At 37.3% G+C, this 26,567-nt stretch overlaps 1 protein-coding gene and 1 pseudogene across 1 annotated transcript in view; one reads left to right on the top strand and one right to left on the bottom strand.

Annotated features, from left to right (window-relative positions):
* The window catches only part of RIMS1 (regulating synaptic membrane exocytosis 1), a 914,410-nt gene that overhangs the window by 803,582 nt on the left and 84,261 nt on the right, over positions 1-26,567 (bottom strand). The gene's annotated exons all lie outside the window — the stretch shown is intronic.
* LOC126952129 (neugrin-like) lies at positions 23,332-24,619 on the top strand (annotated as a pseudogene).

The following is a 26,567-nucleotide window of genomic DNA, read 5'->3' as shown; positions in this document are numbered from 1 at the left end:
GTTTTGTGGACATCTCTGTGTGGCTGTATTTCATTCATTATAAGACATGCCTATGAAATATTGTGCTGCCTTCAGTCTAACAACACAGCATTAATAATATTTCATTCTTAAGGATCATGTTTTATTTATAAAAGATAGGGGAAAGAAAGCTGAAAGAGATACAGCTAAACAATGGAAGTAAGTATGACAGCTAGAGATTTCGGTAAAACTTAATCACAAGCTGGAAAAAAAAACCCATAAGTAAGGATATCACTGTTGATATTAATAATATATACATACACATATAAAGATAGTTCCAGAATTAGAAATTTTGTTCAGACTTGGGACGGGAATGTGAATGCATTTAATTAAGTTACAATTTTTTTAAGCACCAGAAGGAGCATACTCCTTAAATTTAAAAACTAATGCATATTAAATTTAATTTGATTTAAATTACAAAATTTTCTACAACTGGAAGAGCCTGATTCACCCACAATTTATAAAAATAATGCGTTTTCTTTGCTATTCATTCCCAGACAAAAATGTGAGAATTCTGTGGGAACGCAGGTGAGCAATATTTCCAGAGCCTGTTTAAGTAGGTAACTGAATGGGTAGCACAGGTTCAGAATTAACAAAGAAAAACCATGTTAAATTTATTCCCACATAGTCTGAAAGAAAACAAACATTTAGTGGCCTAGCCCAACCCCCTTATTGTACGGAAGCAGAATTATGCAATGGATTGGGATAAAGAGCTGCAATTAGAAGCTGAGTGGCCTTAAGTTCACTGGAATGCTGCACCAACTCCACTGTGATGCACGGTAGAGTGTTTCTTCATAGTGTTCCTTATAAAGAAACAGGGAGAAGTGGGAACAACGAAGGGAAAACAAGGGGTGTGAGAGAGAGAGACATGAGCTCATCTATATTCACTGTAATTAATCTACCAAAGCTATTTGTTCTGGTCCCTGAATTCAAATTCAGATAGTCTGAAAAGAGAACCCAAGCTTTTAAACACTCATGCAAAACTACTTTTCCTGAAACATTTAATAATATTAATAAATATATCTTACTTTTCAGTCTATCAGGTTCATGTAATTATATAGTACTGTAATATGTTTGATTTAATGCATAACCATTAGCCTATGGGGTTGGAAATCCAGATCTTCCATTATAGAACTTAGGTCACTGAGACTATGGAATAGAACTAGAGTGAGAGCAGTTTCTGGTAAGCTTCCTCCCCTTTTCCCAGAGGCAGGGAGAGAATTATTCTGTGCAAAGTGCCTTAGGTTCTTTGGAGGACAGCTGCCATAATAATATGTATTTATAATCATTTTGGAAATGAATAAGGTAAGGGAATGTTAGCAGCACTAGTAACTGATCCAATTCTGAATTTTGAGGGTAACTGTCTGAACTCTAATTCTTCCTATGTCAGTTTTGGATATTATAAAATACAACCCAATTGTAAAATGTTTCATTATAGCAGTCTTTTTGCTGTGTACCTAGTGGTGTGCAGAGTTTTTCTCTCACTGTAAAACAGAAACCCCATAACCAATAAACACCAACTGTTAACAGGACCCTGCTGTGATGTTTAATATACAAGGGGGAAAAAGGAAGAAGAAAATCTAAACTGCAGCCTTAGGCTGGAAGTCTGTAGTTCAGCCATTTTGCATTTTAACCAGCCTAATATATTAAATATTTAGGCTTAGGGGGTCTGTGAGAGTTCAGACCCAGCTATAATATTGGATTAACAATCAGGAAAAATAACTTACCATCTCAGAAGCGAAATTAAAGTAACAATAAACAGTGTGATTGACTGAATGTTATAAATTTGAGCTATGTTTCAAAGATGTTCATCTTCCCATTGTCAACTCAACTAGTGAGAGTAGTCATCATTTAATGTAATTTATCCAGTAACAACCCAAGAATAAGAAAGCCTAATAAATTGTATAAATGTATTTTATTGATGCACAGCATTTTTACATAACTCTATGTACATAGAAATATGCCTCATTAATCCAGACACCACAATTTAGAGAATGAGTTAATATAGTCACTGAATAGTTTAGAAGTTGCTCACACATAAGATCTCTGTTAGGATTAATGATGCAGCATTTAAACAAGTCAAGTGCTGAAAAGGAGAGGAAGAAGCTCAATGTCTTAAGATCCTTTTAGTTTGATTTTTGTAACTGGATTACTATTTTGGAATTAAAGTGTTGATAGTGAGGTGTGTTAAAACTCACTGGATAAGAAAGTGTTGGGAAGCCAAATATTAATAGCACAGCTATTTGAACCTAATGGAGGTCTGAATCTCAGCTCTGCTCTCCCACTTATCTAGCCAAGCAAGTTATATCTAATGAAATTCTGCCTTTAGTGAACAAATGGGGGGAAATAGTTGCAATTCATTATCTCACTTGTATATGGAATCTAAAAATGTCAAACTTATAGAAGCAGAGAGTAGAATGGTGGTGGCCAAGGGCTGTGGGCGTGGAAAGAGGGGAGATGCTGGTTAAAGGGTACAAAGTCTCAGTTAAGATGAATACATTCTGAAGATCTATTGTATAGTATAGTCACTATAATTCATAATAATGTATTGTATACTTGAAAATTACTAAGAAATTAGATCTTAATAGTTCTCATCACAAAAAAATAGGTATGTGAGATAAAGGTCATGCTAATAAGGTTGATTTGATAATTTCAAAATGTATACAGATCTCAAACCATTATATTGTACATTGTAAATACATACAATTTTTATTTCTCAATTATACTTTAATAAAGCAGGTGGAAAACACTTGGAATGGAGTCTGTTCAAGAAAATCTTGACGGTATGGTCATCATGTATATGTTCTTGCTAAGACTGATTCCAGTAGACACTGATTCATTAAATTACAGAAACCCAAAGTATCCTTGACACTCAGGCATTGATTCCACAAATAAATTCCACCACTGGTCCAAAATGATCCTAAAAGAAGGCTGCCTGTGGGGTAGAAAGGAAAGACTCATGGCTCATAAAGGTCTGGAAAACAATTAATTTTGGCAAGTCTTTGAATATCTCAGAGTTTCATTGTCCTTTATTAATAAAATGGAGATAATAGCAACTCATAGGGTTCTGGGAAGAAATCAATTAAATGAAATAATACTTCAATAAATAGTAACTTTTATTGATAGGCAAAGTATTAAATATTAACATAATTTTAAAAGCAAATACTTGGTATAGATATTTTAATTATAGTCATTTGAACATATCTAAGAAATTGAAATTCAAATAATTTTTTTAAGCTGAAACTAGCATCACTTCTTAATCCATTCCAGCGTCCTTTAATAGTGTTAAAGAAGCTATGTTGCTCTTAATCTTTGCAGGTCAAAATTCAAAGTATAAGTTTTTTGCCTAAAATCACATGGCTAGATTATATCCCACATGTCTTGATTTCTAGTCAATGATCTTTCTGTTATAATGATGGCTTTTATTCCTCTTCTTTTTGTTATCTTTATTCTTCAATAGCAGAATTATTTTTTCAGATGAAATCTTGCCTTGAGTCACAGTACTTAAAACAGAAAAAGTGTAAAGGGATCATTCGCCTTTCACCAATGCTTCCTTTTAACAACTTCACACCTTTCATGCCTTTTTTGGGAAACCCTAAGGCTCTGTGAAATACAGGCTGCAAATTGTTGTGTTCTAGACCGCTGCACTGTTTCTAAATGGCTAATTTGGGAGGAGAGGTTAAAAAAGTGAATATTCTTATTTACATTTTAAAGTAATAAATCTGCTTGGGCATTATGCCATATTTTTCAAGGCTTTTCTATTATGAATTATTGAAGAAATTTAGGTTCAAATATTAAACCTTATTACAAGGCTTTTTATTCATGAAGCTTATGTGATAAAATGTGTTCATCTAATTTAGAAGTGAGTACACTTTTTCCTGTTATTTTCTAGCCTCTTTAATACCTTTCATGTCATTTTATTTCTCCTAAAAATGTCAATTAGAATATTATGAGTGTGTGTGTATATATATGTGTGTATGTATGTATATATGTGTGTATATATGTATGTATATATGTGTATATATGTATATACACACACACACACAGAGAGAGAGAGAGAGAGAAAGAGAGAGCTTGCTCTTATATACGTATAAGCAAGCAATAAAGAAAATAAGTGCCTAATACAGTTAGGCTAGTACTAAGCCTTTTATAGTTATTTTCTCACTTGATTATTGTGTAGCATGAATGTACCTAGGCCTCAAATGCCCATGGATAACAATGAGGCTGTCTGTATTAATGTTAATATCCAATCTTGTTTGCTCTGTGTCCTACCTGCTCAGTGCAGAATTCTTAATCTCTTGAAAACCTCCATTCATGTTTTACTGGATATATAGTATGTACAATATGTGTTCATGAACCCACTGAGTGATCACCTGTCATTGGCTTCTTCCCCTCATCTTTCACCAGTGTTGCCTGCCCTCTGCACTGACCTGGATGCCTCTGCCTCCCCGACCTCTGCCTCCACGAAGAGCAGAATCTTCCCAGAATGAAAATGCAACCTAGGCAGGGCGCAGTGGCCCATGTCTGTAATCTCAGCACTTTGGAAGGCCAAGGCAGGTGGATCGCTTGAGGCCAGGATTTGGAGACTAGCCTGGGCAACATAGCAAAACCCCATCTCTACGAAAAATACAAAAATTAGCCAGGTGTGGTGGCACATGCCTCTAAACACAGCTTCTTGGAAGGCTGAGGCATGAGAATTGCTTGGACCTGGGAAGCAGAGGTTACAGTGAACCAAGAGTGCACCACTGCTACACCCCAGCCTGAATGACACAGCAAGACTCTGTCTCCCCCACCAAAAAAAGCAACCTATAGAGTAGGAGAAAATATTTGCAGACTATATATCTGATAGGCATTAATCTCCAAAATACATATAAGGAACTCCTATAACTCAATAGCAAAAATAACTAATAACTTGATTTAAAATTGGGCTAAAATCTTGAATAGATATTTCTCCAGAGATATATAAATGGATGACAGATATATAAAAAGATGCTCAATGTTACTATTCATCAGGGAAATGCAAATCAAAACGACAATGATATATCCTCTCACCTCTATCAGGATAGCTATTATCATAAAAACAAAAAACAAAAGTATTGGTAAGAATCTGGAGAAATTGGAAACCTTGCACTCTGTTGGGAGGAATGTAAAATGGTACAGTCACTATGGAAAACAGTATGGAGGTTCCTCAAAAAATTAAAAATAAAACTACCATCCAATCCAGCAATCCCACGACTGGGTATATATCTGAAAGCACTGAAATCAGGATCCCAGTGAGATACCTGCACTCCCATATTCACTGCAGCACTATTTATAATAAGAAAGATGTAGAAACAACCTAAGTGTTTATTGAAATATGAATGAATAAAGAAAATGTGGCATATACACATAATGGGATACTATTCAACCTTAAAAAAAAAAAAAAAAAGGCTGGGTGCAGTGGCTCACACCTGTAATCCCAGCACGTTGAGAGGACAAGGTGGGTGGATCACCTGAGGTCGGGAGTTCGAGAACAGCCTGACCAACATGGAGAAACCCCATCTCTACTGAAAATACAAAATTAACCAGGCGTGATGGTGCATGCCTGTAATCCCAGCTACTTGGGAGGCTGAGGCAGGAGAATAGCTTGAACCCAGGAGGGGGAGGTTGTGGTGAGCCGAGATTGTGACTTTGCACTCCAGCCTGGGCAACAAAAGTGAAACTCCGTCTCAAAAAAAAAAAAAAAAAAGAAAAAAAAATTCCACAAAATGGACAGCATGGATGAGACTTGAGGACACTATGCTAAGTGAAATAATCCAGTCACAGAAAGATAAATACCATAAGATTCCATTTATATATGGTATCTAGAGTAGTCAGACTCATAGAATCAAAGCGTGGAATGTTGGTTACCAGGGGCTGAAGGGAGGATGAAATGGGAAGTTACTAATCAATAGGGTTAAAGTTTCCATTAAACAAGATGAATAAGCTCTAAAGATTCCCAGTACAACATGTATCTCTGACAAATTACAATGTATTGCACACTTAAACATTTGTTAAGAGGGCAGGTCTTATGCTAAGTATTCTTACCACAGTTAAAAAGAAAAGAACCCTCCCAGTTCACCTCTGCTCCTGAGATGGCTCCTGTCATTTGGTAGCATGAAGGGAGTGAGATGAAAGCACCACGGCTCCATTGAGGAATGCTCTGGGGGATGGAACAGCATAGTTAGTTGGAATCTAAAGTATTACAAAGTGTGAGAGAAACTCTTGAGTCAGAACTTTTTCTAATCATTTCCTGAGCTCTGTCCAGAATGACTAGTCCCTTTACAGCACTTCCCATTGCTGAATAAAGTGGATTCATTGTGTTACACTTCTTCTCTCCTTTGTGAATTCTCAGGGCTTCCAAAATCACATCACCAAAATTGTCTTGCTTGTCACACTTTGCCCAAGCCAGCTAAAAATTCTTTGTGTCTGAATCTTGGTTGTGAGCAATGTTCAATAATTTTTGGTTTTGTTTGTTTGGTTTATTGTTTTATTTATTTTATTTTATTTTATTTTTGCATTTCATATTTGTATTTCCTAAAAGTTTTCTCATTTCAAAGATACAGCAGGATATTTAAATAGATACATAGGGAATAGGGAATATTGCTTAACTCATGACAGACCTAACTCTCAGTTAAAACACAGAACATACTTCTATCAACCTTGGGCGCTATTATCCCCATTTTACAGAAAAAGATAGGTACAAAGTAATGAAGTAACTTATAAAGCAATATAGCTAGTAAATGACATGGCTGAGATATGAGCCCAAGTAGGCTCTGATCAGAATGCTCATGATTTTTTTCTACTTGTCAATATTTCTCTTTACTATTATGCTGTATTTAGGCTGCTAACTTGCACTAGGAAACAAGTGGAGGGTGTTTGCTATTTAATGAAGGCCCTGTGTGTCAGTAGCTTTAGACCTTACTTACATCATGGTTCTAGCAACAAATTTGCAAGGTACGTTTTGCCATCCCCATTTACTTAGGGGGAGTATCTTGAATCTGGCTCCCCAAAATCAGATTCTGAAATGAAGATTCTTGTGCGAGTGATTTTTGAAGGAAGCACTCCCAACAAAATAGGAAAGAGGGTGAGGGAATCAAGGAAAAGGACAGAAAGAAGCCAGACATGTGTAGGATTTCAGTCGAAGTCCTGCTTCATGAAACCTCATGTGGCAAGAGACCTCTGCAATGGCAGGCAAGACTTTCTAACTCCCACAACTGTCAGTCATCAGCTAAGGACCACGGAGGTGTAAGGATGGGGGCTGGGTGTGAAAATGAACTGGCAGGCTCACAGAAGACAGGGTAAAGGCCCACCAAGATAGTAAAAGGGATCTTGCTGGAGCACCACTTTGCACATTGGGAAGTAAAATAACTTGCTAAAGTTCACAGGGACAGCAGGAATCTGAGCCACGACTCCATGGCAGACACTTTCTGTAATACCCTACTAATGTTTCCTAATAATAAAATGTATCTCCTGAAAAAGATTATTTGCATTCAGAAAGTTTGAAATGCCAGATAACTATCGACGTCTGTAGATGTTAGATGGGGATATGCACGTCGTGACTATACATTTTGGATATCCTTGAATTATATAGTTTCAGATAGTTTTTTAAATGATTGTTGAATGAATTATTAAATATATGTTCTAAGGTATTTCACCTTATAAATTCAACCATCAGGAAAAATATTTTAAGGTTGTATGTCTCAATTTGTTTCCTGGCTTTCTCCTGTATTTTTTTTTAAATGGCTTTCTTAAGGTAAAATTGACATACATAAAGTGTGCAATTATAAATATATGGGTGTATTATGAAATCATACCACAATCAAAATAAAGATCATATCTATCACCCCCAAAAGATTCCTCATGCCCTCCTTCCCATTCTGCCTCATACCACCCACCTGTCTCCCATTATCAGGCAACAATGATCTGAATTTGGTTACTGTAGATTAATTCACATTGTCTAGAATGTTATCTATTAATAAATAGAACCACAAGATTTATACTCCATTTGTCTGACTTCTTTCACTCAGCACAATTATTTTCACTCACACAATTCATTCATGGGTGTCCAAACTTTTGTCTTCCCTAGACCACACTGGAAGAATTGTCTTGGGCCACCCATAAAATACACTAACACTGACTATAGCTGATGAGTTTAAAAAAAAAAGGTCCGTGTATAATTTTCATGATATCTGCCACCACAGATAAGCAAAAAAGTTCTCACATTCAAAGGGTTGGGCACAGCTGAAAGTTATACTATGTATCTATAGGTTATTCATTATTATTAATGAGTAGTATCCCCCTGGACAATCAGACATGAGCATATTTATTTAATCACATCTGGATGGACATTTCTGTTGTTCCCAGTTTGGAAACATTACAAATAAAGCTGCTATGAACATTTGTACAAAACTCTTTGTTTGAATATATGTTTACATTTCTTTGGGGTAAACACCTAGGAATAGAATGGCTGGATGGTATACTAGGGAATATATTATAATAGATTCCCTTATTCATGGAGGATGTGTTTCAAGACCCCCAGTGGATGCCTGAAACAATGTATAATATCAGACCCTATATATACAGTACTATGTTTTGTTCTATACATGTTTATGATAAAGTTTAATTTATAAATTAGGCACAGTAAGAGATTAACCATAATAATTAATAATATAATAAAATAATACTAAGACAGTAGATCTGATAACTAAGATGGCTACTAAGTGACTGATGGGCAGGTAGTGTATACAGCACACAAATACTGGACAAAGGGGTAATTCATGTCTTAGGTAGAACAGAGCAGAGTGGTACAAGATTTCATCATGCTACTCAGAATGGTGTGCAATTCGTGATTTAAAACTTATGAATTGTTTATTTCTAAAGTATTCCATTTAATATTTTTGGGCCACAGTTAACTGCAGACAACTGAAACCGTGGGAAACAAAACTGAAGATAAGAGAGAAGTATTGTATCTATTTAACTTTTAAAGAAAGTACCAAATTGTTTTCCAAAGTGTTTGCAACTTTTTACATTCCCACCAGCAATGCATGCATTCCAGTTCTTTCACATACATGCCAACACTTGGTAAGTTTAGTTTGTCTTTTTTATTTTAACCATTCTTAAAGGTTTATAATGGTATCGTGTCATTTTTATTTGCATTTCTCTCATGACCACTGATGGTCAACATCTTTGTTTTTGTGCTTATTTTCCATCCTTGTATCTTGATTACTGAAATGTCTCTTCAAGCATTTTTTTCCAATTTTTACATTAGGTTGTTTTCTGTCTTAACACATTTGGAATGTCATAACAAAATACTATAGACTGGGTGGCATATAAACAATAAAAGTTTATTTATTATAGTTCTGGAGGCTGGGAAGTCCAAGATCAAGGCACCAGCAGATTTAGTGGCTGGTGAGGGCCTGCTGCGTAGTTCATGCACGATCATATTCTCCCTGTACCCTCACATGGCAGAAGGGGTGAGGGAGCCCTCTTAAGTGTCTTTTATGAGAGCACTTATCACCTATTGATAAACCATCAAAATAGGGGTTAAGATTTCAAGACATGAGTTGGGAGTAGGTGCACAAACATTCAGCGTATAGCATTTTCTTAACATTGAGTTTGGGAGTTCTTTGTGTAAGCTGGATACAAGATTTTTATTAGATTTGAAAATACTTTCTCAAAATCTGTGGCTTTTTTATTTCATTCTCCTAACAGTATCTTTGAAAAAGCAGTTTTAAATTTAGATGAAGCCAAATTAATTATAGTTTTGCTGTATTATCTTAGCAATCTCTGCCTAACCCAAAGTAACAAATATTTCCTCATACGCTTACTTCTATAAGTTGTTTGGTTTGAGTTTTACATTTAGTTTTATAATCCATTTTGAGTAAACTTTTATATATGTTATGAGATATAAATACAAGTTATTTTTGGGCATATGGATATGGTCTTTTTCAGTATCATTCAGTGCAAAAAATAATCTTTCTCAACTGAATTTTCTCTTCACCTTTGTTGAATAGCCTTTGTTCATACATGTGTGAATCTGTTTTTGAGTTCTCTATTCTTTTCCATTATTCTATTTCCCTCTCTTTATGCCAGTACCACACTGTCTTAATTACTGTAGCTTTATAAGCATTCTTGAAGTCAGGTAATTTTAATTCTATAACTTCCTTCTTTCTCAAGGTTGTTTGGTCTATTCTCAACCCTCTGCATTTTTACATGAATTTTAACGCCAGTTTCTGAACTTCTGCAAAACAAAAGCAAAAACCCCTCTGGCATTTTTATTGAATTGATTCTATAAACCAATTTGGGAGATTTAACATCTTAACAATATTGAGCCTCTGAACTCATAGACGTATTATGTTTCTCTATTTATTTAGGGCTTCTTGAATTTCTCTCAGCTACGTTTTGCCATTTTCAGTATAGAGTTCTAGGGCATCTTTTGTCAGATTTATTTCCAGTTATTAAATATTTTGATGCTATTTTAAATGATATTTTAAATTGTAATATCAGATTTTTTATTGCTAGTATACACAATTGATTTTTTTAAGTGATACTGTATCCTGTAACCTTGCCAATAGCATTTATTAGTCCCAGTATTTTTAAAAAATAGATTCCATCTATGTGTTTTGCTTCATATATTTTGAAGTTATTAGATGCATAAAAACATTTTATATTTCTAAGTCTTCCTAAAGAATTGATCCTTTATCATTATGAAATAACTTTGTTTATCCATGAATATATTTATACACAGATTTCAGAGCAAGAGTTTTTCTGATACTAATATATCCATTACAGTTTTTCTTAATTAATGTTCATATGGTATATGTTTTCTATGCTTTCATTTATGTATTTTTTACCTATTTGTATCTTTATTTTTAAAGGGTTTTTTTTTTTGAAGGCAGCATAGAGCTGGGTCTTGGTTTGTTATCCAGTCTGATAACTGCTGATTTAATTGAAGTATTTAGATAATCTATGTTAAATATTATTATTGATATGGTCAGATTTAAACCTATAATTTTGATATTTGTTTCATATTTATTCCATCTGTTGTTTTATTTTCCTTCCCTTTCTGAATTAATTTAATATTTTAAGTGATTCAATTACATCTCCAATTGGCTTATTAGATCTAGCTCTATTTTTTATTTTAGTAGCAGCTATAGGATTTAGAGTATACATCTTTAACTTATCACAGTGTATTTTCAAGTTATATTATACCACTTTGTTATAGTATAAGAATGTTACAGTGGTACATTACTCTAACTCTCATCCTTGTTTTTGTGTTGTCATTGCAATATGTTTTACATTTTCAAATGCTATAAACCCTACACTACTTTGTTATTGTTTTTGTTTTAACAGACAATTATTTTTTGAACAGATTTTTTACAATAGGAAAAAATCTCATACACTTATTCATGCAGTTATAATTTTCAGTCCTTGTTGTTTCTTTTTGTAAATCTATATTTCCATCTGATATATTTCTCCCTCTCACTAAAGGACTTTTTTTGATGCTTCCTATATTGCAGACCTGCTAATGATGAATTTTTTCAGTTTTTAAAAATATTCTATGAAATTTTTATTTCATTTAAGTTTTCAAAGATATTTTTACTATGGAATTTTGAGTTAACATTTTTTCTTATATAACATAAAAATGTTGCTTGCATTGTTGATGAAAATAAAATTCTGTCATTCTTTGTTTCTCTTATGTGTCTTTTTTGTTCTGGCTGATCTTAAAATTTTCTCTTCCCAGTAGTTTTAGCAATCTGGTTTTCATGCAATTTTCTTCAAAATTTTTGTGCTTGGGATTTATTGCATTTCTTGAATATGTGGGCTTATGGCTTTTATCAATTTGGAAAAATCTTGACTATTATTTCTTCAAATTTTTTTTATTTTCTCTCTCTTCAGGGATTCTAATTGCATACATATATGGCTTAATATTTCTCTACAACTTATCAATGTCTTGTACTTTGTTATTTGATTCTTTTTCCTCTGTGTGTTTTACTTTGAATTATTTCTATTGCTTTAACTTCAAGTTCACTATATTTTCTTCTGCAATGCTAATTTGTCATAACCACCATACTTTTCAACTCACACATTTTAGTTTTCATCTCTAGAACTTTGATTTGGGCATTTTTTTATATCTTACATGTATTCCACTTAACTTTTGGAACATATTATATACAACCATAATAATTGTTTAATGTCCTCTTCTGCTATTCTATTTTCTATGTCAATTCTTGGTCAGTTTCAATTGCTTATTCTTTTCATTATGGATCTTGATTTTCTGCTTCTTGCATGCATAGTAATTTTTATTGGATGCCAGATATTGTGTTACCTTGTTGAGTACTGATTTTTTTCAACTGCTATAAATATTCTTAACTTTTGTTCTAGGATGCAGCTAAGTTACCTGCAACAGTTTGAGTAAGTCAGATCTTGCTTTTAATATTTGTTATGCAGGACTGGAGCAGTGCTGAGTCTATAGCTATTTCCTACAACTGAAGAAAGGCCCTGTGTACTTTACTCAATGCCCTATTAAGTAAAGATTTTTTTATTCCAGCAGGTAGAAACTGGCACTATTCTTAACCCTGTTTAATTGTTGGATGCTATTCCCTCTAAACCTTTCAAGGAGTTCTTTTCTGGACCTTGAGTAGTTTGCTCACTTGAATACACTGATCAGGACTCTTTAAGTTCACAATATTTCCTTCGGCAATGCTAATATCCAAAGATACCAAAGAATACCTTATTCAGATCTTCAGAGTTATTTTTCTGTACAGATCTCTCCTATCCAGTACTCCGCCCAGCAAATTGTAGTAACTATATTCTCTTGGACTGTTAGCTCTGTCTCCTTAACCCAAGGAGATCACTGGGTTCCCCTCCCTACACCACAACCTGGAAACACTCTCAAGTCTCTAACGTTGTATACCTTGTTCATTTCCTGTCTCCCAGGAATCACTGTGATGTATTGCCTGATGTCCAATATATTGAAAACCATTGTTTCAAATGTGTACCTTTTTTTTTTGTTTGTTTTGACCAGACTGTAAATCCAGTTCCTGTTACTGCATCTCGATTGAAAGCATAACTTCCACATGATTTTTTAAAATTAGAAATATGGTTACTTTAGACATGTAAGAGTAAGAAGAAAATTGCCAAATACAAAGATAAACCTCAATAAGGTGTCACTTTTGAGAATTCAAGGACAATACAAAGACACAAGTAGTAGGGGATAACAGGAAAAGATAGCACATTATAAATAGTTCTGAATCAACAAAGCACAAAGATTTTTCCTTTTTAAACATTTCATACCACAGCACTAGCAATATTGTCTGGTCACAGTACATTTATATAAGGCTGATCTGCCTTAAAATGCATGAACCAACCTTTATTTCGAATTAATTTTTGATCCTTTAACCTTTTATAAATTCTTAGCTTCAAAATGTCAAAAAGCTTCAAAAGTTTACTCAAAGTGATGTAATTTCTTTTCATGGTTAAATTCTGCATTGTGCTTTTGAATAATGGCTATGATTATTACACCTGTTTTAACTTACACTACTTTTTTTTTTTTTTTTTTTTTTTTTTTTTTTTTTTTTGACAGAGTCTCACTCTGTCACCCAGGCTGGAGTGCAGTGGTGCAATCTCGGCTCACTGCTAGCTCCACCTACCGGGTTCACGCCACTCTCCTGCCTCAGCCTCCCAAGTAGCTGGGACTACAGGGGCCCACCACCATGCCTGGCTAATTTTTTGTATTTTTAGTAGAGACGGGGTTTCACCATTTTAGCCAGGATGGTCTCCATCTCCGGACCTCGTGATCCACCTGCCTCGGCCTCCCAAAGTGCTGGGATTACAGATGTGAGACACCTCACCCGGCCCAACTTACACTACCTTTCTTATACATTGTAAATGGAAGTGACTTAAGAGTGATTATGTATTGATTCAATTTACTACAATGTTATGCCTAAATAAATATTGTCCTTCATTACCTAAACTATTAAGCAAATAATTGTGGAATTGATCTCGAAAAAAAATTGAGCCAACTGGAAAACCTGACCAATTATTTTACCTCTTATTTCCTACCTACATACACTCTTAGCTTCTGCTCAGTTTTGCTCTACACTTTGCCCTGTGATGCTTGAGCAAGCAAAAAACAAAAACAAAACAAAACAAAACAAAACAAAAACCCATGTAAGGATCTGCTGGTATTCATTACTAAGAGCTGTTCCCAACAGATGGCAGAGGTGATAAGGTCTTAGTGAACTGGGCACTAAACCCAATAAAAAATGAAGATGATGAGTAATGTCAGCAAGATGGCTGATTAAAGGTGCCTAATATGTCTCACCTCATAAAAAGGACCAAAACAATAAATAAGCAACTACATTTCAGCTAGAGTCTAAAGGGGAGTACTGGAGTACGGATGGGGGTGGAGGAGAGTAGAGAAAATGATATGGAGAACAGAAACTCGGATTGGCAGCATAGAAAAGGGAAGAAAATGCCACACCTCTTCCATCCCATCTCCCTAGTTGAGATCAGCTCCAAACTAAGAAAGACTTCTCCCTGCAGGGAAAAGGTAAACAGGGGGCCCCCTCCGTTTGCTACTCCATTGCTACTGTAGATACCTGAAGTCTCTACTACTGGACAATTCCGCAGTAATACAACGCCCTGAGCCCAGTTTAGGGAACTGCCTGGAGTTCACACGGCTGCATTATTCCAGAGGAGGAACCCACCCCAACCCCCTAGGACCCATCAACCCCACCATGATGCAAGCTGCTATGGCACACTGAATTGAATCTGAAGTCACTGAAGTCACATTCTGCTCAGGGAACAGTAGCCACTGCACTCCTCCATTTCTGAGGCTGCGCTGCCATTCCACCATGCTCACACACCTGGCTACAGTGCCACAATATCAATAATTGGAAGCGAGGCAGTATAACAGCTGTAAGCCCAGCACCCAAGCCCATGTAGTGTCCTATTCTCCAGTGTACAGGTGGTTCTGCACAACAGGGATGCTGAGGCAAAGACAATGAACCCCCTTTGTTTGAGAAGCAGCCCATTGTCCTGGCCCCAGCAAAGCCATACCACTACCACCACAAACTTCTACAGCTGAGGCCACTGAGAAACTCACAGGCATCACTGACATTAATTACAGCTGAAGAAACCCCATGAAGCACACTTTGCACCTACCTAGAACCAAAGCCAATGCACACAACTCAACTGACATCCTAGGACACATCTACAAGGAAAAAAAAAACTTCCTCTAAGAAAGCTACCCCATAAAAATGCAAGAAGCAATTGTCCCACCAGATGTACAGATATCAAGATAGGGACACAAGAAACAAAAAAAGTAAGAAAACATAACACCCTCAAAGAAGCACAATAATTCTCTGATAACTGACCTCAAAAAGCAAAAGAAAATTTAGGAGATGCCTGAAAGGGAGTTTAAAATAATAATTTTAAGGAAACTCAATGAGACATAAGAGAATACGGGAAATGAAATGAGAAAACAATTCATAATGTGAATGAGAAAGTCAAAAAAGAGACAAATATTATTATAAGGAACTAAACAGAATTCTTGGAGCTGAAGAATTCACTACATGAAATGAACAATACAACTCAATACAACTACCACCTACAACAGCAGACTGGATCAAGCAAAAGAAAAAAAAAAAGGAATTTTTGAATTTAAAGACAGATATTTTGAGACAACCCAGTCAGAGAAAACAAAAATTAAAAAGAGTAAAGAATGCCTACAGAACTTATGAGACACCATTAAGTAAATATTCACAATGCAATGTTCAGAAAGAGGGGACAGGGAAAGGCACAGGAAGCTTATTTAACAAAAAAATAGCTTAAAACTTCCCAAATCTTCTGAAAGATATAGACATCAGACCTAGGAAGCTTAATGGTCAAATTCAATGTAAACAGGTCATCCCCAACAGACATTATGGTCAAACTTCAAAAGTCAAAGACAAAGACAGAATTCTAACATTAGCAAGAGAAAAGAGTCAAGTCAAATATAAGGGACTCCCCATTAGACTCTGAGCACATTTCTTAGCAGAACCTTGTAGGCCAGGAGACAATAGGACAATAGAATGAAAGTGCTGAAAGAAAAAAGAAATAGTTATATCTTGTCATTACTGCTCTGTGTTCTCTGCTCCTAGACAGCTAACTTCTGTGGTGCTGTGACTGGCAGGTGTTGGGAGATCCATAGCTAAGATGCCAGGATCCTCAGAAGCCTAGAAATGGACAAATAAATTTGGGTGATGTGGCCACATAAAAATCATCATGTGCCCTCAGTTTCCTGACCAACCTGGTACTTCTGCATGTGGTCCTGCATGGCTTGGTGTGCCCCCTTATCTTGGATCTACTTACAGAAACATTACAATAACAAAGAATTCCTGGCCGCAGCTGGTGCTCTCTTGAAAGTGCCAAATCCTGACTGGAGACTAACCAACTCAGGCTATTATAGCAACTCCTGACAGAAAAACCCTGATCCCAGGAAGAAGAAGACAACAGCTAATTCCACTGCCTGCAACATCCTGGATAACCAGAGGGTTTTTGTTGTTGTTGTTTTGTTTTGTTTTGTTTTCCTTTCCTTCTGAGACTTGATCTTGATCTGTTGCCCAGGCTGAAGTGCAGTGGCACGATCTCCACTCACTGCAACTTTCACCTACTGGATTCAAGTGATTCTTCTGCCTCAGCCTCCCCAGTAGCTGGGACTAGAGGCACATGCCACCACTCCCTGCTATTTTTTGTATTTTTAGTAGAGACGAGGTTTTGCCATGTTGGCCAGGGTTCTCAAACTCCTGACCTCAGGTGATCCACCCACCTCGGCCTCCCAAAGTGCTGGGATTATAGGTGTGACCCACTGTGCCCAGCCAACCAGAGGTTTTCAGTGTGTCCACACAACAAATTGGCTGCTAGCATAACTAGCATTTGAGAAAGCCAGAACACTAAACGTATCTACAACCAAGCACTCTCACAGACCCTACGTCACCTTCACTAGAGCAGGTGCTCGTATCCATGACTGAGAGACCTGAAGACAGATCACATCACAGTACTCTTTGCAGACATTCCCCAGCACCCCCAGAGCCTGGTAGCCCCACTGGTGGCTAGACCCAGAAGAGCAATAGCAACCATTGCAGTCTGGCTCTTAGGAAGCCCCATCCCCAGAGAAAGGGGGAGAGCACCACATCAAGGAATCAACCTGTGGGACAAGAGAATCTGAGCTGCAGGCCTTGAGTTCCAGACTTCCTAATAAAATAGTTCACCCAAATGAGAAGGAACCAGAAAAGCAATTCTGGTAAGATGACAAAACAGGGCTCTGTAACACCCACAAAAAATCATGCCAGCTTCCCAGCAATGGATCAAAACTAAGAGAAAATCTCTGAATAGCCAGATAAATAATTCAGAAGGTTGTTTATTAAGCTACTCAAGGAGATACCAGAGAGGGGTGAAAAACAACTTAAAGAAATGTTAAAAAAAAAAAAATACAAGATATGGATGAAAAATTCTCCAGAGAAATAGATCTTATAAGAAAAAACAATCACAACTTCTGGAAATGAAAGACAAACTTAGAGAAATACAAATTGCACTGGAAAATTTCAAGACTAAACTAGAACAAGCAGAAGAATAAACTTCAGAGCTTGAAGACAAGTTTTAGAATTAACCCAATCAGACAAAGACAAAGAAAAAAGATTTTAATAAATGAACAAAGCTTCATAAATGAAGAAGAGATAAAGTCTTTTTCAGACAAAGGCTGAGAGAATTCACCACTACTAACCCAGAATTAGAAGAAATGCTAAAAGGAGTTCTAAACCTTGGAACAAAACCTTGAAATACACCAAAATAGAACCTCCTGTATTAATCCATTCTCATGCTTCTCTGAAGAAATACCCAAGACTGGATAATTTCTAAAGAAAACAGATTTAATTGGCTCACACTTCCGCGTAGCTGGGGAGGCATCAGGAAACTTACAATCATAGTGGAAGGCACCTCTTCACAGGCGAGCAGGAGAATGAGAGCCAAGAAAAGAGGGAAGCCCCTTATGAAACCATCAGATCTCGTGAGAATTCACTCACTATCACAACAACATGGAGAAAACTGTCCATGATTCAATTACCTCCACCTGGTCCCACCCTTGACACATGGGGATTATTACAACTCAAGGTGAAATTTGGGTGAGGACACAGAGCCGAACCATATTATTCCACCCCTGTCCCCTCCCAAATCTCATGTCCTCACATGTCAAAACACAATCATTCCCTTTCAATAGTTCCCCAAAGTCTTAACTCATTAACTCAAAAGTCTAGAATCCAAAGTCTTACCTGAGACAAGGCAAGTCTTCAAAACTAATCATGTTTTTCCCCAAATCGCCCCAAAGTTTTAACTCATTCCATTTAACTCAAAAGTCCACATTCCAAAGTCTCATCTGAGACAAGGCAAGTCCCTTAAAATCAAAAGCAAGTTAGTTACTTCTTTGATACAATGGGAGTACAGACATTCGGTGAATACACCCATTCTAAAAGGGAAAAGTTGGCCAAAACAAAGGGGCTACAGGCCCATACAAGTCTGAAATCCAGTAGGGCAGTCTTTAAACCTTAAAGTTCCAAAATGATCTCCTTTGTCTCCATGTCTCACATCCAGGTAATGCTGACGCAAGAGGTTGGCTCCCATGGCCTTGGGAAGCTCCTCCCCTGTGGCTTTGCAGGGAACAGCCCCTCTCCCACCTGCTTTCATGGGCTGGCTTTTCCTGCACACAGTGCAAGCTGTTGGTGGTCTACCATTCTGGGGTCTGGAGGATGGTGGTCCTCTTCTCACAGCTCCACTAGGCAGTGCCTCAGTGTGGGGGTTTCAACCCCACATTTCCTCTGCATTGCCCTAGCAGAGGTTCTCCATACGGGCTCCTTCCCTGAAGCAACCTTCTGTCTGGACATGCTGGAATTTCCATACATCCTCTGAAATCTAGGTGGAGATTCCCAAACCTCAATTCTTAAATTCTGTGTGTCCACAGGCTCAACACCACATGGAAGCTTCCAAGGTTTGGGGCTTGCTGTCTCTGAAGCCATGGCCAGAACTGTATCTTGGCCCCTTTTAGCCATGGCTGGAGCACCTAGGACACAGGGCACAAAGTCCCTAGGCTGCACACAGCAGGGGGACCCTGGGACCATCCCACAAAACCATTTTTATCTCCTAGGCCTCCTGGGCTGTGATGGGAGGAGCTGCCACGAAAGTCCCTGATATGCCTGGAGGCATTTTCCCCATTGTCTTGGTGATTAACATTTGGCTCCTTATTACTTCTACAAATTTCTGAAGCAAACTTGAATTTCTCCCAAGAAAAAGAGATTTTCTCATCTATTGCATCATCAAGATGCAAATTTTCCAAACTTTTATGCTCTGCTTCTTCTTGAATGCTTTGCTGCTTAGAAATTTCTTCTACCAGATACCCTAAATCATCTCTCTCAAGGTCAAAGTTCCAAAGAACTCTAGGGCATGGGCAAAATGCCATCAGTCTCTTTGCTAAAGAGTAGCAAGAATTACCATTATTCCATTCCCAACAAGTTTCTCATCTCCATCTGAGACTATCTCAGCCCGGACTTCATTGTCCACATCACTATCAGCATTTTGGTCAAAGCCATTTAACAAGTCTCTAGGAAGTTCCAAACTTTCCTACATCTTTCTGTCTTCTGAGCTCTCTAAGTGTCTAGGAAGTTCCAAGCTTTCCCACATCTTCCTGTCTTCTTTTGAGCCTTCCAAACTGTTTCAACCTCTGCGTGTTTCCCAGTTCCAAAGTCACTTCCACATTTTTGGGTATTCTTATAGCAGCATCCTACTCTCTGCAGTATCAATTTACTTCATTAATCCATTCTCAAGCTGCTATGAAGAAATACCCAAGACTGGGTAATTTATAAGGAAAAGAGGTTTAATTGACTCACAGTTAGGCATGACTTGGGAGGTTTCAGGAAACTGACAATCATGACGGAAGGCACCTTTTCAAGGGGTGGCAGGAGAGAGAATGACTGCCAAGTCAATGGGGAAGCCCCTTATAAAACTATCACATCTCATAAAAACTCACTTACTATCATGAGAACAGCATGGGGGAAACTGTGCCAATGATTCAATTATCTCCACCTGGTCCCGCCCTTGAAACATGAGGATTAATACAATTCAAGGTGAGATTTGCGTGGGTACACAGAACCAAACCATATTATCTCCTTAAAGCATAAAGTTTACTAGGCCTATAGAACAATAACACACACACAAAACACAAGATACGAAGACAAACAACTAACATGATGAATATAACAGTACCGTACATCTCAATACTAATGTTGAACGATGTACATGGCCTAATACTCCACTTAAAAGATACAAATGGCAGAATGGATAAAAATCCACCCAGCAAGTATCTTCTGTTTCTAAGAAACTATCTAACATATGAGCTCACATAAACTTAAGGTAAAGGGGTGGAAAAAGATACCCCACCAAATGAAAACCTAAAGCAAGCAGGAGTAGCTATTCTGATATCAGACAAAACAAACCTGAAGCAAAAACAGTAAAAAACAAAAACAAAAACAAAACAAAAACAAAAAACCAGAGAGACATTATATAATGATAAAGGATTAGCCAAACAGCAAATATCACAATCCTATATATATAGGAGCTCCCAAATTCATAAAACAATTACTACTAGACCTAAGAAATGAGATAGACAGCAACATAATAATAGTGGGGAACTTCAATACTCCATTGACAGCACTAGACAGGTCATCAAGACAGAAAGTAAACAAAGAAACAATGAATTTAAACTACCCTAGAACAAATGGACTTAACAGATATTTACATAACATTCTAGTCTACAACTGCAGAATATACATTCTTGTCCTCAGCATATGAAACATCATTCAAGATACGCCATGTGATAGGTCACAAAACAAGTCTCAATAAATTTAAGAAAATCAAAATTGGCCAGGCATGGTGGCTTACACCTGTAATCCCAGCACTTTGGGAGGCCAAAGAGGGAGGATCCCCTGAGGTCAGGAGTTCGAGACCAGCCTGGCCAACATGACAAAACCTCGTCTCTACTAAAAATACAAAAAAAAAAAAAAAAAAAGTCTGGAGTGGTGTCGCATGCATGCCTGTATTCACAGATACTCAGGGAGGCTGAGACAGGAGAATCGCTTGAATCAGGGAGGCAGAGGTTGCAGTGAGCCAAGATCACACCATTGCACTCCAGCCTAGATGACAGAGAGAAACTCTGTCCCAAAAAAAAAAAAAAGAAAATCAAAATTATATCATGTCCTCTCACACCACAGTGGAATAAAAGTGGAAATTAACTCTAAAAGGAACCCTCAAAACTATACAAATATTTGTAAAGTAAATAATCTGCTCTTGAATGATCTTTGAGTCAACAATAAAATCAAGACAGAAATGTAAGAACTCTTTGAGCTGAACAGTGATAGTGAGTGACAAAACTTATCAAAACTTCTGGGATACAGCAAAAGTGATGCTAAGAGGAAAGTTGGCAGCATTAACTGCCTACATCAAAGTCTGAAAGCACAAATAGACAATCTAAGGTCACACCTCAAGGAACTAGAGAAATAAGAACAAGCCAAACTGAAGCCCAGCAGGAGAAAAGATATAACAAATATCACAGCAGAACTAAGTGAAATTGAAATAAAAAATATATTTAAAAAATGAAAGAAAAAGCTGATTCTCTGAAAAGATAAACAAAATTGATAGACCACTAGCAAGACTAAACAAGAAAAGAAGAGAGAAGGTCCAAATAAGCTCAGTTAGAAACAAAACGAGATATATTACAACTGATACCACAGAAATATAAAAAATTTTTCAAGGCTACTATGAATGCCTTTACATGCACAAACTAGAAAATGTAGAGGAAATGGATAAATCCTGGAAATATATACAACCCTTCTAATTAAATCAGAAAGAAATAGAAACTCTGACCAGACCAATAACAAATGGTGAGATGAAACCAGTAATAAAAAAAAAATTGCCAACAACAACAAAAAGTCCAGGACCAGATGGGTTCACAAGTGAATTCTACCAGACATTCAAAGTATTGGTACCAATCTTACTGAAACTATTCCAAAAGATAGTGAAATAGAGACCCCTCCCTAAATCATTCTATGAAGCCAGTACCACCCTAATACAAAAATCAGAAAAGGACAACGAAAAAGGAAGACTATAGACAAATATCCCTGATGAACATGGATGCAAAATCCTCAGCAAAATACTAAATACTAGCTAACTGCATACAACAGCATATCAAAAAGATAATACACCATGATCAAGTGGGTTTTATACCAGGGATGCAAGGATGTTTAACATACTCAAGTCCATAAATGTGAGAAAAAGAAAAAAAATCAAAGCTTAGCACTATAGAAAACCAGGAAACCAGAAAGAGAAAGAAAGAGAGAAAGAGAGAAAGAGAGAAAGAGAGAAAGAAAGAAGGAAAGAAAGAAAGAAAGAAAGAAAGAAAGAAGGAAGGAAGGAAGGAAGAAGGAAGAAAGAAAGAAAGAAAGAAAGAAAGAAAGAAAGAAAGGAAAGAAGGAAAAGGAAGAAAGGAAGGAAAGAAAGAAAAGGAGGAAGGAAGGAAGGAAGGAAGGGAAGGAAGGAAGGAAGGAAGGAGGAGGGAGGGAGGGAGGGAGGGAGGGAAGGAAGGAAGGAAGGAAGGAAGGAAGGAAGGAGAGAGCGAGAGAGAGAAAGAAAGAGAGAGAGAGAAAGAAAGAAGAGAGAAAGAAAGAAAGAAAAAGAAAGAAAGAAAGAAAGAAAGAAAGAAAGAAAACAACCAGAAAACATTTAACAAAATGGCAAGAGTAAGTCTTACCAATCAATAATAACCTTGAATATAAATGAATTAAATTATTTAATTAAAAGATATATAGTGGTTAAATAATTCTTTAAAAAATCAAGCCTCAACTATATGCTGCTTTTAAGAACTCACTTCACCTGTATGAACACACATAGACTGAAAGCGAAGGGATGAATATAAGCTACACTTACATCAAATAAAATTAACTTAAAGGGATGAATATAAGTTACACTTACATCAAATAAAATTAACTTTAAATCCAAAACTATAGAAACAAAACATTTATCATTATATAATGATAAAGGAATCAGTTCAGCAAGAGGATATATCATAAATATATATGCACCCAGCATCGGTGCACCCAAATATATAAAGCAAATATTAGTAGATCTAAAGAGACTACAATACAATAATAAGAGGAGATGTCAGGTTGCTGCCATGTTGTAGAATGCTGAAGGCTGATATGCATTGACATGGCGGTTACTCTGAGTCTCTAGCTAGACTGGCATGTCTGTGTTGCCATTGCTCACTGTGGGTTCATGATCTAAGGGGTGGAGGCCCAGGCCCTATCAGCTGGCAGCTGGACCCCGATTCTGACTAGGAGCCAGAGGAATGGGAGCTACAAGAGGTGGAGAGGTACCGGCTCCTCCCTGGGCCCTCAGCTTGAAGCAGGGCCTTGTGCCCTGGCACCCCAGGCCACACCCCCTTGGTTCCAGGCGTCCTGCTGCTACATGCATAGGGGCCCTTGTTTCTTCTTATCCAATGTCCAGAGCACAGTGTCAGGTGTCCAGCTCCCCTGGGACCACTAGTCCCTTCACCAGTGACATATTTCATCACCAGTTTAGAGAGAGGCATGCTTATGGGCAGTTATTGCTCTAGGTGTCAGATTTCTGGGTTTGCAGAGCAGCTCTAAGCTGGCAGACATGGCCCGATTGCCCTTGCTATCAAAGAGAAGAGGGCTGGGTGCTCCATGATTTAGCCTGAGGCTCTTCAAACATCCATCCTCCTTCCACACATGGCTTCTGCCACTGGTTCTCTACCCTAGCACCCTGCAGTGACAGAAAAAAAGCAATCTGATTCCGGAAAATTTGGAGGCAAATGGAAACACCTGGTGCTCTGCCCAGAAGCCTGACATGGGAACCCATGGTGTAGATCCAGTATTTACATAAGGAATTTGCAGAGTCCTGGTCAGTTCCCAGGTTGGCTGAAGGCTTTGATGTCAGCACTGATGTGATCTCAAGAGTTTTAAAAAGCAAGTTGGTACCCACATTGGAGCTGAAACTGAAGCAGGATCAAAAAGTCCTTAAGAAAACTGGGGTTGCCCACTTGCTCCAGCAGCTTCAGGGCCCTGGAAATACCTCAAAGCCATTCCCTGCAGGGCACTCTGTATCAGGCTGTTTGCTTATGCCAGGGCATGAAGCCTCATCCAAAGACCCGAATCACACCACAGCTTTGAAAGTGATAGAGTCAAACACTCACAGGACAAATGTACCAAGGAGATGGAAGGGAAAGAATAAAGGAAGCCAGAATCTGGAGAAGCAGAGCTCTGTGCCTCTTGCTGCAGCCCTAGGTTGTCAGAGAGAGCTGCAGAAGTACACCAGTGATTCTGAGAGCACCAGAAGAACTGATGATGGTAGGCTGCCAAGTGATCAGAAGCTGGAGAAGTTGAAGACAGGGGATCTAGGTTGCTTCAGCGGCAAAGTAGTGCAGAAGGGGCAAGAGTTCTTTGACAGCAACAAGAACTTCCGGTACAGAATTTGAGCCAGGGTTTGGCTTGTGAAGATCCCTCGTGAAACACAGCAGAGCAATTATTGACATATATGGAGCAGCCTATATTTCTGTGTGTGGATAAGTCACCTTAGATTAGGAAGAAGTGATGAGCCTGGACTGTGGGAGGAAAGAGCTGTTTTGAGAGGTTCAAACTTCCTGTGGCAGGGCTCCCAGTCTGACCTCTGTAGATCTTCAGTACTCACCCTTCGTGCTTGAGCTCACTATGTGTTGAAAACCAGTTGCTTGTGTTGTTACAATTTTCTGTGATACTTGCAATATGTGTTTGGGAGGAAGTGGGAAAAAAAAGAGGGGATGTCAACACCCCATTTTCAATAATGGACAGATCATCCAAGCAGAAAATCAACATAGAAACATTGGATTTTGACTGCTCTTCAGACCAAATGGACCTAACAGACATTTACAGAACATTCCATGAAATAGCTGTGGAATACACATTCTTCTCAACTGCAAATGGAATACTCTCCAGGATAAACATGTTAGGCCGCAAAAGAAGTCTAACAAATTTAAGGAAATAGAGATCATATCAAGTATATTTTCTGACCACAATGATATAAAACTAGAAACAATAACAGGAGGAACTTCACAAACTTTGCAAATACATGGAAATTTAAAAACAAGCTCCTAAATAACCAATGCATCAAAGAAGAAATTAGAAGGAGAATTTAATATTTTCTTGAAAGAAAAGAAAATGTAAAAAATAACATACTAAAACCTATGGGATATACCAGAAACTATTATAAAAGGGAACTATACCAATAAACAGCTTCGTTGAAAAACAATCTCTAATAAACGACTTAATGTTGTAACTCAAGAAACTGGATAAAAATAAGAACAAGCTAAAACAAAAAATAAGAGAAGAAAGAAAATAATAAAGACCAGACCAGAAATAAATGAAATGGACACTAGAAAAACAATACAAAAGATTAACAAAGACTCAGTTTTTTAGAAAAGATAAACAAAATGAACAATTCTTGACCAGTCGCAGTGGCTCACACCTATAATCCCAGCACTTTGGGAGGCTGAGGCAGGTGGATCAATTGAGGTCAGGAGTTCAATACCAGCCTGATCAACATGGTAAAACCCCGTCTTTACTAAAAATACAAAAATTAGTGGGGCATGGTGGCGCAAGCCTATAGTCCCAGCTACTCAGGAGTCTGAGGCACAAGCATCACTTGAACCCAACTGGCAGAGGTTGCAGTAAGCAGAGATCATGCCATTGCACTCCAGCCTGGGTGACAGAGCAAGACTCTATCTAAAATAACAAAAAACAAAAAACAAAAACAATTCATTAACTAAGCCAAAAAAAAAAAAAAAGAGGAAAGACACAAATAAATAAAATCAGGCTTGAATAAGTATACATTAACAAACTGAATAACCAGAAGAAATATATAAATTCCTAGACACATACAACTTACCTAGACTGGATTATGAAGAGAAATAAATCTAAACAGATCAATATTGAGTGAGGAATTAGAAGCAGTAATAAAAAGTCTCTCATTGAAGAAAAGCCTGGGACCTGACAACTTCACTACTGAATTCTACCAAATATTTAAAGAAAACCTAATACAAATTATTCTCAAACTCTGCTAGAAAATTGAAAAGAATACTTCCAAACGTATTCTGTGAGGTCAGTATTACTTTCATGCCAAAACCAGACAAGGATACAATAAAAAAAATAGAACTATAGAGTTTCCTGATGAACATACATGCAAAAATCCGCAACAAAATACTAGCAAACTGAATTCAATAGAATATCAAAAAGATCATTCACTATGATCAAGTGGGATTCATCCAAGGGATGCAGGACTTGTTCAACATATGCAAATCAATAATGTGATGCATCACATTAACAGAAAGAAGGACAAAAACCCTATGATCATTTCCATAGATGCAGAAAAAAACTGACAAAATTCAACAT

Source organism: Macaca thibetana, chromosome 4, assembly GCF_024542745.1.
Source record: "Macaca thibetana thibetana isolate TM-01 chromosome 4, ASM2454274v1, whole genome shotgun sequence".
Lineage (NCBI taxonomy): Eukaryota > Metazoa > Chordata > Mammalia > Primates > Cercopithecidae > Macaca > Macaca thibetana.
This window is presented reverse-complemented; position numbering and strand designations above follow the sequence as displayed.